Source organism: Cottoperca gobio, chromosome 7 (genome assembly GCF_900634415.1).
Source record: "Cottoperca gobio chromosome 7, fCotGob3.1, whole genome shotgun sequence".
In the NCBI taxonomy this organism is placed as follows: domain Eukaryota; kingdom Metazoa; phylum Chordata; class Actinopteri; order Perciformes; family Bovichtidae; genus Cottoperca; species Cottoperca gobio.
The window spans coordinates 17,974,185-17,984,951 of NC_041361.1; the positions used below are offsets into that span (position 1 = coordinate 17,974,185).

General features: G+C 39.3%; 1 protein-coding gene across 1 annotated transcript in view; it reads left to right on the forward strand.

The window, feature by feature from the left end:
• The window catches only part of ptpn11b (protein tyrosine phosphatase non-receptor type 11b), a 50,204-nt gene extending 43,865 nt beyond the window's left edge, over window positions 1-6,339 (forward strand). Inside the window, exon 16 of the mRNA XM_029435489.1 lies at window positions 6,231-6,339. The gene's annotated coding sequence lies outside the window, so the exon portion shown is untranslated. The remainder of the gene's footprint in view (window positions 1-6,230) is intronic.
• Window positions 6,340-10,767: the final 4,428 nt, after the last annotated feature.

The window sequence follows — 10,767 nt, forward strand, 5'->3', positions numbered from 1 at the left end:
GACTAAATACTCTGCTAGAGTCACAGGTGTGTGTAAGTGGGTGTGTGCTGAGAGGCTGTGAAATAGCTTGCTGTGTTCAGTGTCAGCTCTGGGTCCTCCTTCCTGAGCGTCCGTTGGCTAGTATCACTTGGACTGCTCTGTCAGCTCCCCTTTTAGCACTTTATGTAAATTACATCAGACAGTGTCTCTGCCTTGATGAAGGTGGGGAAGAAGGTGTGTGTGTGGGGGGGGGGGGTTGATTATCAAGGAGAATACACATTCTTACCCTCTCACCACCCCTCCCTGTCTCTTTCTATGTTGATATCTTTCTCTTTTCTCCCGTCCCCCCACCATTACAAACACGCACACACACCCATACAGCAAATACCCCTCACCTCCAGCCCTATGTACAAACACATGCAGGGTAATAGAGCCTTTTACTTTCTGTTCACTAATATCTCCTAACTGCACTTTTTCCCCCCCCAGAATGACAAAATGCAAACTGAACGAGACAGCTGATGTGGTTATAGCCACTGCACTGGACACTTAGCACAAAACACACACAGACTACACAGGTTTTGCATCAGCCTCTATGCTAAAGCTGCACAATACATATACAGGATCAATTTCCATTTAGTGAGTAATAAGGTACCAGGTGGCGATACAGGACTGTCTTCCCAGCGGAGCACCACTCTGAAAAGCTTATTGTTCCTTACAGTGTTGCTGGTCAGCATGACACATCAACACTATCTGTTCTGTTAAAACTATGCTATGTTTGCTCCATCAAGCTGGAAAAACTTCTTCAAAACTGCATTTCAAAGACTTTTAAAAACCTTCATTTATATATAATTCAGGAGATAAATGTAAACAATAACAAATGAACATCCACCAGGAAGATGCTCCTGCTTATTTAACTCACTTCAGGGATGTGTGTTAGACTTTTTATTTGACTACTCATTTTATTTTATGGTAATGACTAATGGCTCTGGGCCATTAGCATGTCTCTGCAATAACAGCTGCCTAACTGACTTGGTTATTTAGTAACCCAAACCCAAGTACTGCGTATCAGGAAAGTAATTTATTAGGCATTGAGTTGTGGGTGCTTTGAGGAAGAAGAAGGTATACAATCCAAAGCGCTTTTATTCCCCTTCCTGGAATCCATGAACTTGGCTTTATAATAAAGATGTCAAAGATTTAGTAGCTGGCTGGGTGAAAGTAATAAGCTACGGTAAGTTATCTTGTGGGATGGAGGGTTGGGTGAAGGATTGGCTGAGGTTGGGGAGGGATACACGTGAGCAGGGAAGATATGTGTGCAGGCAGGCTATAAAATGACACAATATTGACTGTCTCGCCACTCTGCCTGACAAGCAAAGATGACATTTTCAAGGGCAAAACCTGTGCTCTACCCTGTATTTCTGTCAGGGTAAAACATACAATGTTACATCTGGAGCAACTGCTAGGAATAAGCAGTAGGGGGTTGTTGATATTGACCTTGTGTTTACTGTAATATGTATTAGGGTTTGGTCAGTATTGTTCACCTATGATAGGATGTTTGTTGATTGGTCACATTTATTCAAAACTGATCAGTACCATTCACAGCTGTCTATGGGATGGCAATAATCTTAAGTAATCGGGACACGTTTTAGAGCTTTTTTAGCCACAGGAGCCACAGGTTTTAAGGATTGTAGGTCCATCCATTTTCTGTCCAGGCTGATATGCCTCAACAAATGGATGGATTTGCATTTTATTTTGTACAGACATTCATGTTCACCAAAGAACAGACCATTTCGCAAGAGTTTTGCAAATCTTTGGGAAATGATCTAGACATGACCTCTGATCCTGTCTATCCTGCTGCACTATAGTATGTTAAAGTACTGCGGTACAGTGTGGTTCTCTAGTTGCACTGCTGCAGACAGCAAGGACCTGCAGCGAATAGTTTAAACGGCTCAGTGGATCGTTTGCTTCCCACTCCCAAACCTGAGAGACATCCACTTGAGTGGTCTCTCTACAAACGGCCCTCTTAGATCATGAGAGACCCCTCACACCCCGTTTACAACCCACCCTCAGGCAGGCTCAGAACCATTCTCACATCTTTTTGCAGTTGCTTTGTGTCTCGTTGCAGATGATTTTGCATATCTTTGTAGTCTTTTTGAAATCTTTGTGGCCATTTTAAGTCTGTTCCTGGTTGGTATGTGTCTCGTTAAGTGACATATAAAGTTCAAAATAAAATCAAATGTATTTATATAGCCCAATATCACAAATTATACATTTGTCTCAGTGGGCTTTACAGACTATACAGGATACGACACCCTCTGTCCTTAGACCCTCGCATCGCACAAGGAAAAACTTCCCAAAAGAAACCCCATAATTAAAGGTTAGAAACCTCAGGGAGAGCAACTGAGGAGGGATCCCTCTCCCAGGACGGACAGACGTACAATAGATGTCGTATGTACAGGATAAACAACATCGTACAAATACAACATTTGACAGAAATTATGTTGTGTTGGAAAAGAGAAAGTTTGGATGAATCCAGGAAAATGTCAATAAGGCTTCACGGTGTCCAGCAGGACCAGGTCAGCAGGCGCTGTCACGATTCATGATCCTGACGTAAACTTTATCAGTGGCAACCTGCCACATGAGACACAGAAACTCCGGGGATGATGCCCTGGATGATGAGTTAGTAACATATATTTACATAAATGCATACAGATAGAGAGGGAGAAGAAGAGAGGGAGGGGAGGAGAGAAGAAGAGAAGGAGGAGAGCAGGCAGGTGTCCCCGGCAGTCTAAGCCTATAGCAGCATAACTAGGGGCTGATCCAAGGCAAGCCTGATCCAGCCCTAACTATAAGCTTTATCAAAAAGAAAAGTCTTTAGCCAGGGGGCCCCTGACACATCGGGCCCCTGGGCCTGTGCCCGGTGGACGCGTTCAGTTATCCATCTATTGGTAAAGGTGTCAACTTTTTTCAAAAATAAGTTCAAATGTATTAGTCATCTTCTTATGACTCTCACACTGAATATTCATCCTTGTGCTTTTACTCACTTTTTTTTTTTTAAATCAATCAAAAACACATTATAGTGACAATTGTAATTTGCTACAATTTTCAAGAGATAGTGTGTAGGATTTGGTGACATGTAGCAGATTGCAACCACCAGAATACCCCTCCCTTTAACAACGTGTTATCTTTAAGATCCTTTGCCTCGCTTAGAGGCCTTCCTTACCATAACACTACTTTAGGAGCAATACTGCACTTTTACAAGCATGTCTGTAATGCGAAAAACGTAAAAGGCCCTCTCTAGAGCCAGTGTTTGGTTGGTCCGTTCTGAGATCCTACATAGCGATGCAACATAGCGGACTCCGTGGAAGAGGACCCGCTTCCTATGTAGATATGAAGGGCTCTAAGGTAACGAAAACACAACCATTCTTAGTGTCAGGTCATTATACACTAATTAAAACATTGTAATGAATATTATATTCCATTTTTGCTTATAGATCCCCTTAAATACTACACACTGGTTTATACATTTCTATGTCCTTTTCATTAGATGACATATTTAAATTCTCATTAGTATTTACTAATATATTATAAATATATTTTTAGATACGACTACATACTGAACATGTGACATGATACAATAATATAAAAAGAGAACAGGATGCAATGCTAAGAGAGTGGGTACACAGTGATGATACATGAAACACTAAAGCTGTTGTTGCACATCTTGCCTGATCCAGGGCTTCTGGGGAAGTGGAACCAGATACTTCAAGGTGCTTCTTTTCCACCTTCCAACACCCACCTTCTTCTCTACATCTCAGCAACAATCAGTCAGGTTTTCCACTGTGACAAACTCTGGCAAGATAGTCTTTATGTGAAATGTGAAGAAATGGTTCTGGTAGAGAGTATACATCATACACTTCGTGTCTTAGTCCTCTATTTACTGTCAACACGCAAAGTGCCATAGCGGATAGAAGGTCACTGTTGAAATAAAAATATAAAAGCCCGCATTCAATAAATGCCAAGGCTGAGATGTGGAGGGCTGGAGTGCATTTTAGTAGCACAAAGTTTATACTAGCATTTAGCACCCCTGGGCCTACATGTACATGTCACACAGATCTGCTATCATGGCTGTAGACTCTTAGTCTCGCTATATGATTACTACCTCAAGTTTCAGTGGAAGGTTAGAGTCCCATAACGGACCGAATTCTTTCAGAGGAGTTTCCAACCAATAGAAATGAAAACATAAAGTTGACAATTGTAATCTTTCAGATTTTTGTCCTTCCAGTTGGAGTGTCAGTTGGTCTGGAGCGACACGTTTTGGTCAAACTTGGCTGACAGATAATGAATACAAATGTTTTTTGTGACTCCTTTGGCAACTGAAGCAAGATGGTGCTGCGTGCAGACGCAGCGGCCCAGCACTCTCTAACAATCAGCCTGATCAATAAACTGCAGACATTAGGTCTAGAAACCCTTCTCTGTCAGTGGATTAAGGATTTTCTAACTAACAGAAACTCCAGCACGTCTGTCTTAATACCTAACACCTTAATCTAATTTGCAGAAACCAAAGTGAGTCTAATATTTAATAATAATAAAACAGCATACAGTGAAGAGGTCCAGAAACGGTCTGCTTGGCGCAAGGACAATGACCTGAACCTCAACAAAAATAAATAAATAAAATAAATCATCATGTGGGTGGCCGGTTTTAGGTTCCTGGGAGTTCACATGCCTGGAGCCTGAACACGGTCGTGTCTAGAAGGTAACTCGAGATTTACAGAACTGTGCAAAACAATAAAATCTTCGGTCGGCGGTGACACACACCTACAGTCAGAGACAGAGTGGAGGAAAGGAGAGGGGTGAACTAAAATAAATTTGCGCCACGCAAAAAAGATGCAAGGCTTGGACAGCGGGTACACAGTGATAATTAATTAACACTAAAAGTTAAAGCTAGCTGTAGCAAGTCAGCTGATCCAGGGCTTCTGGAGAGGTGATGTGGAAGCCAGACACTTCCCACCTGCTTCTTTACACCTCAGAAACCACCAGCAACATTACATCAGTGTTTCCTAAGGTAGTCTTTATGTGTATTTTGAAATTTTGAATGGGTTCTGGTCGCGAGCACCCAAAATACACTTCCTGTCTGCATCATCTCTTTACTGTCATCAAGCGAGGCGCCACTTGGAGAGAAGGTCACTGTTGAACTTAAATAAAAAAAGCCCACATCCAATAAATGCTAAGAGTGCTATGCTGTGGGCTGGAATACATTTTAGCAGAATAAGTTTATTTTGGGGTAAATGGGATATTTCTTTAACTAAAATATAAGAGCTCACTGCTCTTAATACGGCAGATGCTGTCATTTGTGCACAAATATATGTTTAATCTCTCATCTGTTGTTTATATTTCAGCCTCTCTATGTAAGATGTATTGCAATAAATCATAACGCTAATAAACTACAAACACATTAGACCATAGATTTTGGTCCAGTCCCCTATTTCTTAGATAACAGAGGTCATATCGAGTTCTGACTGAGGAGGTTAAAAAGACTTCAAAAACAAAGCAGATAAACAAAGGAAATATTGGTTTACAATCTTATGAAGGTTTATTTTACAGTTTACTGTAAGCAAGTTCAGGTCATTACCTTATTTATCTTTATGGCCAACAACCACATCACACCACAACAGTCATGTTTTTCTGTAAATAATCTTTGGCCCTGTGGCTCTGACTGTAGCGCTCTTTGTGTTTTCTTGCCAAGTCATTTATCGAGGAGGAAGGAAGTATTATTTATGATCAGGGTTGGCTCCTTATCAGAGTCGCATTATCATGTATCAAGAAAGGAATCCGATCTAAGTATATGGCTTTCTGAGAAGATGACCTAAAGCAGGTGACAATCCTCTTCCACAGGTTTCCGAAAGGTTATAAACCGTGATAACACATCTATGAATATCTTTATACAAGCACCCATCTTTTGAAATCAGCTCATGTTATATTTCTGTTTGGTTTGAGATTGTCATTTTCCAGCACACTGACCTTCACTGTCAACATGAGGCTTTTATGGTTACATTCATGCTGAGTCGATTTTATGCATAATTGCATTCAAGCAAAATGACTCTTGGAAAAAGATGACACATCGTAAAAAACCCACCTGTTGTCACACACTAAGTCGCTCACCGTAAAGTGTAAGATTTAGGCTTTCTTTTCAAATAAATGTTATACTTTTTATTATAAAGCGCTGTGCTTGTATTTTTTTGTGTTTCTTTTAGTGTACAACAAAATACCCACTTAAAAAGCTTCATATTAGCTTTGACTGAACTTCAGAATGGATTTTATCCAGAAGAGATTACGGAGAGCAATCGCTGCTCCAAAGTACATGTGAGTATTGTTTGAAGACTTAAGAAAATGTCAACTTAAACTTTAAAGCAATTTGTTTTGATCAACTGGGCAAGGAGACATGGAGATAAACGTTACATTTCCCAGGGCCCCAAACCCTCAGGGGGCCCCAGGTTCAGTAATTAGTTTGTTTAGTTTGATTAGCACCACAAAAGCCCAATTTAAAATGATGTGATAAAGGCTTTAAGGTGGCTCTTGCATTGTAAGACCCTATCTTAAAATTTAGTTTTAATATCTTTCATTGCTAAAGCAACAACAACAAAAAAACACAGCAAACCAGAGGAAGGTTAGCACTCTAACCATAGGACATGTTGTATTGCTTGGTTGCAGTACAGCCAGTGACTAACTTAACATGCAGTGCAAACACAGTAGGAGGAATGTGTGGGCAGGTCAATCGTGGCCAACAGCTCATTTTTGCCCTGAGACTCCTCAGCAGTGTAATCCAGACTTCCAGTCTCCCTGAGAAGAAGTAACAGTAAGAAGTGTAGTAGTGGAAGTATTAGTAGTAAAATTTAAAGTAAGTAGTAAGAAAGTTAAGTGTATTACAGAACTTTTTGAGAGCCGATATTGCAAAAGTACATACAAAGAAAAGCAGTAAAACAGCACAAGCGTAAATATAAAAAACCTAAACTTGTGGAAGAGGAAGCAGGTTTGTGCGCAATGCTCTTCATCTTTTTTATCCTCATTCCTGGCGCAAAATACTTTCACATTTTGCATGAAACTCTTGGACTTCTTACAATGAATGTGTTTTCAACGTTATATGTTCTGTTCTTTATTTGTATTGCATTCTTTCGATGCATTTGTAATTCTACTGCTGCACTATAGCATGTCTGGCAATCCTGGGTTTCCTATTTTTCTCACATTTCTCTCCCATCAAATGATTTTATTGTTAGGGTTTTCCTCATCCAAATTGAGCGTTGAAGAATAGAGGGTATGTTGTTCAGATTGTAATGCCCTCTCAGACAAATGTGTGACAGGCCCTGATCAGAGCCCTATAGGAAGGAGTGATACACTGTGCTGTACTGAAGCTCGGTGTCTCTCCATGCAGAGCTCTGTTGTGAATTCCCTCAGCGCTGCCCAGAGAACGCTGCCCCCAGAGGGCAAAGAGACAATTTATTCCCAGCATGACTCCCCTGATTTGATTCAAGTGACTCCAGGTGTGTCAGATGTGCTCCTTCATGTGCTTCCAGTCGCAGCTCCTCCATGCATCACTGACAGCATGAGCTTTTCTTCTTTATTATCGGATTGCCATTAAATAATCTGAATTATGCAGTGTTGATGTACATCGGATCACATTTCCATCTTATTCATTGATAGTGTGTCTTATTGTAGTGGTTATTATTAACGATAGGCTCTTTGTTGGTTTAATTGTACTAAAGAAACCATGTATGAGTTCAATTGAGACAGAAACTGGACCAATGAATTGTATTTTCCTCTCAAGAACTCTTTTATTAGGCTCTTAAGCCGTCCACTGTTCTTAAAACAGAATCCATTCAAGCATTTGTTTGGAGGCTTTGAGACCTTTCAGAGGAGCTGGTGAAAGGTCTGGCAGCAACATTGTGGACCATCTGCAGGTGATAAAGCGATATGTCACTGAGGAAAGTAGAAATGGATTGACAGCACCTCAAGTGAGACGAAATACATAAATTAAATATTAGGGGTGGATGAAATACTCATATTCTTTACTTGAGTAAAAGTGCCATTACAACTAGGTAAAAATGCTCCATTAGACTACAAGTAAAAGTCCTGCATTCAAAATCCTACTTAAGTAAAAGTACCGAAGTATAAAGTAACTTACAATAGATATTCTTGCTAAATATTCTAAATGTACTTACCAATAGGCCACCACTGTGAATATTTATCATTATGCTGAAATGAGTAGTGTGAAGGTGTAACATGTATCAGTAACATTACTTAGGGACTGTAGTAGTATTAATAGTACCAGAAGAAGTTGACTCAGTTTAATTAATTGTAACAATGCACAGCATTCAGGCAGTTCAGTGAAATGAAAACCCTGCCTTCTCTCTTCAAATGTGCAGCAAACACGGCTGAGCCAACGGACTACATGCTTTCATGTATGTTTTTTTTCATATTACTGGAGTGAATATACTTTGTATTTAAAGAAAATGATATTTAAATGAACCGGCAGATAGTAGCCTAGATGTTTATAACGTGTTAACACCTTCTGCTAGTTTTGCTAGCTAGCTGTTACTGTATAGCTCGACTGATAATGCTAATGGAAGAGTTTTAATTAATCTATTTCCATTTATTTTTATTGGAAAACATTTATTTTCTTTTAATTGTTCCCTTTTAAACCCTACGTTTGCACACTGCCCACATTGTCGGCTTATTTTCAAAGTATATTTCCCTAGTAGTTAACTTGATAGCTAGCTAGCTAACTCACCACATGGCACATTTCACATTGTAGGCCTATGTATTTGACAAATTAATGGATTATGTCTGCTTGTATGATAGAAGGTTTCTATCTGCGTAAGACATGGTATTTCCAATTTTATTCTCATTAATTCCCATGGAAAGTTTCCATATTGAATATTTTACAACCCTAGTCAGCAGTGTAGTCTCTTTATTGCTTTGACAGTAGCAGCTGTAGCTATCTTATGTCTGTTTCTCTGTGTTTGTCTAAAAGACATTCTCTGGATTTCTAGGAAAAGGAACAAGTCACAGCTTTTCATCCTCTCAAGGCTACTGAATGTAACAGTGTAAGTAAAATGTTCACAGGGAGTTTTGTCTTTTTCTGCCTCATAAATGTGAACTGTTCACATTCTGTGAGCACCAAAGAATCTGAGACATAACAGGCTATAAAACAAATAATTTACTGCAGACAGTTTAGAAGATCAACATTGAAATTGTACTCCAGCTCAATTTTCTTAATTTGGTCGGCATTATGACAACATTTTCCACCCAAACCAACAATAGGCCTTTAATCACAGCAGACATTTTGAATTGTCATAGCAGAAAAAGCACAAGTAAAGCATATTTTATTAAAGTTGGCTCCGCTCCATCAAGTGCCCTTGTAAACCATGCCAGTGAGCCAGCATGCACAATACCATGGCCCTGAAACTAGCTCAACTAAATAGAATACAGTAGTTTTATTAATTACACCTCTGCTATTGCTGTGTCTTTCAATACTTTCCAATATCTCCAGACTTTCTGTAGCCCCGCAGCCCCAAGCCCATCGGTTCCTACTGGAAATTGTAAATCTTAATCTTTATATATTAATCCACATTAATCCACATTCACCAGACTTTTCCTGAGCCTGACAAGCTTTAGTTTATAATACTGATTTGTGATTCTGTGCAGTGTTTCCTGTGGTAGCTCAAGTTCATACTATACAATTTAAAACTGAACTGGTTTATAGTGTTAAACACCTAAAGTCAGACTATATGGAATAGATAAGCAGTTCACAAGAGTAATAATTTCCCTCCCTTCCTATAACTTCCATCACTTGCACAAAATACAACATATATTCATAATCTAGGTGTAATGATATGTAAATACCAAACATATTATATCTGAGATGCTCATGTTGATGCACTGAAGCAGAGAAGTTCCAGCGCACTGGATTGGAAACTCAACTGGAGAGAGGTGTGGACGCACAAGGAGACAGCGCCTCCATGTGGTCACGGTGGTGACATACTTGCATGATGTTGCTTGGATACACGTGTATGCTATTAAATGGCTCATTCAGAAGATTATTGATTCTATTGACCTTACAATCTGCCTCTCGTGCTGAATGCATTCAAACAAGCTCCATCATACATGTTTGTATTTTGGTTTTAGCTGGTGCAGTTGAGGCCATGTTTTGGGTTCTCATTAAAGGAAGTGCGAGATGTATGCAGCCAGAGGGGAAGTTGTGCCTGAGAGGCTCAGCATTGGGGCTAAAAGGTTTCAGGTTATGAACCTGTTCTGCCAGAGTCTGTTCACCCTGTTTATTGCAGGCTGTGTCATTCAGACAATGAGGGTTGATTGCTTTCTGCAAACAATATTTTCTAACTAAATTATGGTGACTACTTTTTTGTATCGTATGAATTGAACATAATAAATGAGGTAATGATTAATAATGTGCTGGTAAATGTAAGAAATTATTCATAGGGTTAGTGAATAACACTTAAAATAAAGTTTTATAGCATAATAAATAATGTCATCTATCTTAGTTGGTAGTCAGTAAGTTATTATGAAATTCTTATAACATTTCTGCTCGTGGTGGGTATTATTTGGTCTTATAAAGAGAACGGTCTAGCTCCATATGAAAAGTGCCTTGAGATAACATCTGTTATGATTTGGTGCTATATAAATGAATTTTAATTGAATTATGAAATGCATTCCATTAAACACAACAATCCCAAACTAAAGAAAATGTCTAAGGAGAAAAATGTGTATTTATTTCTC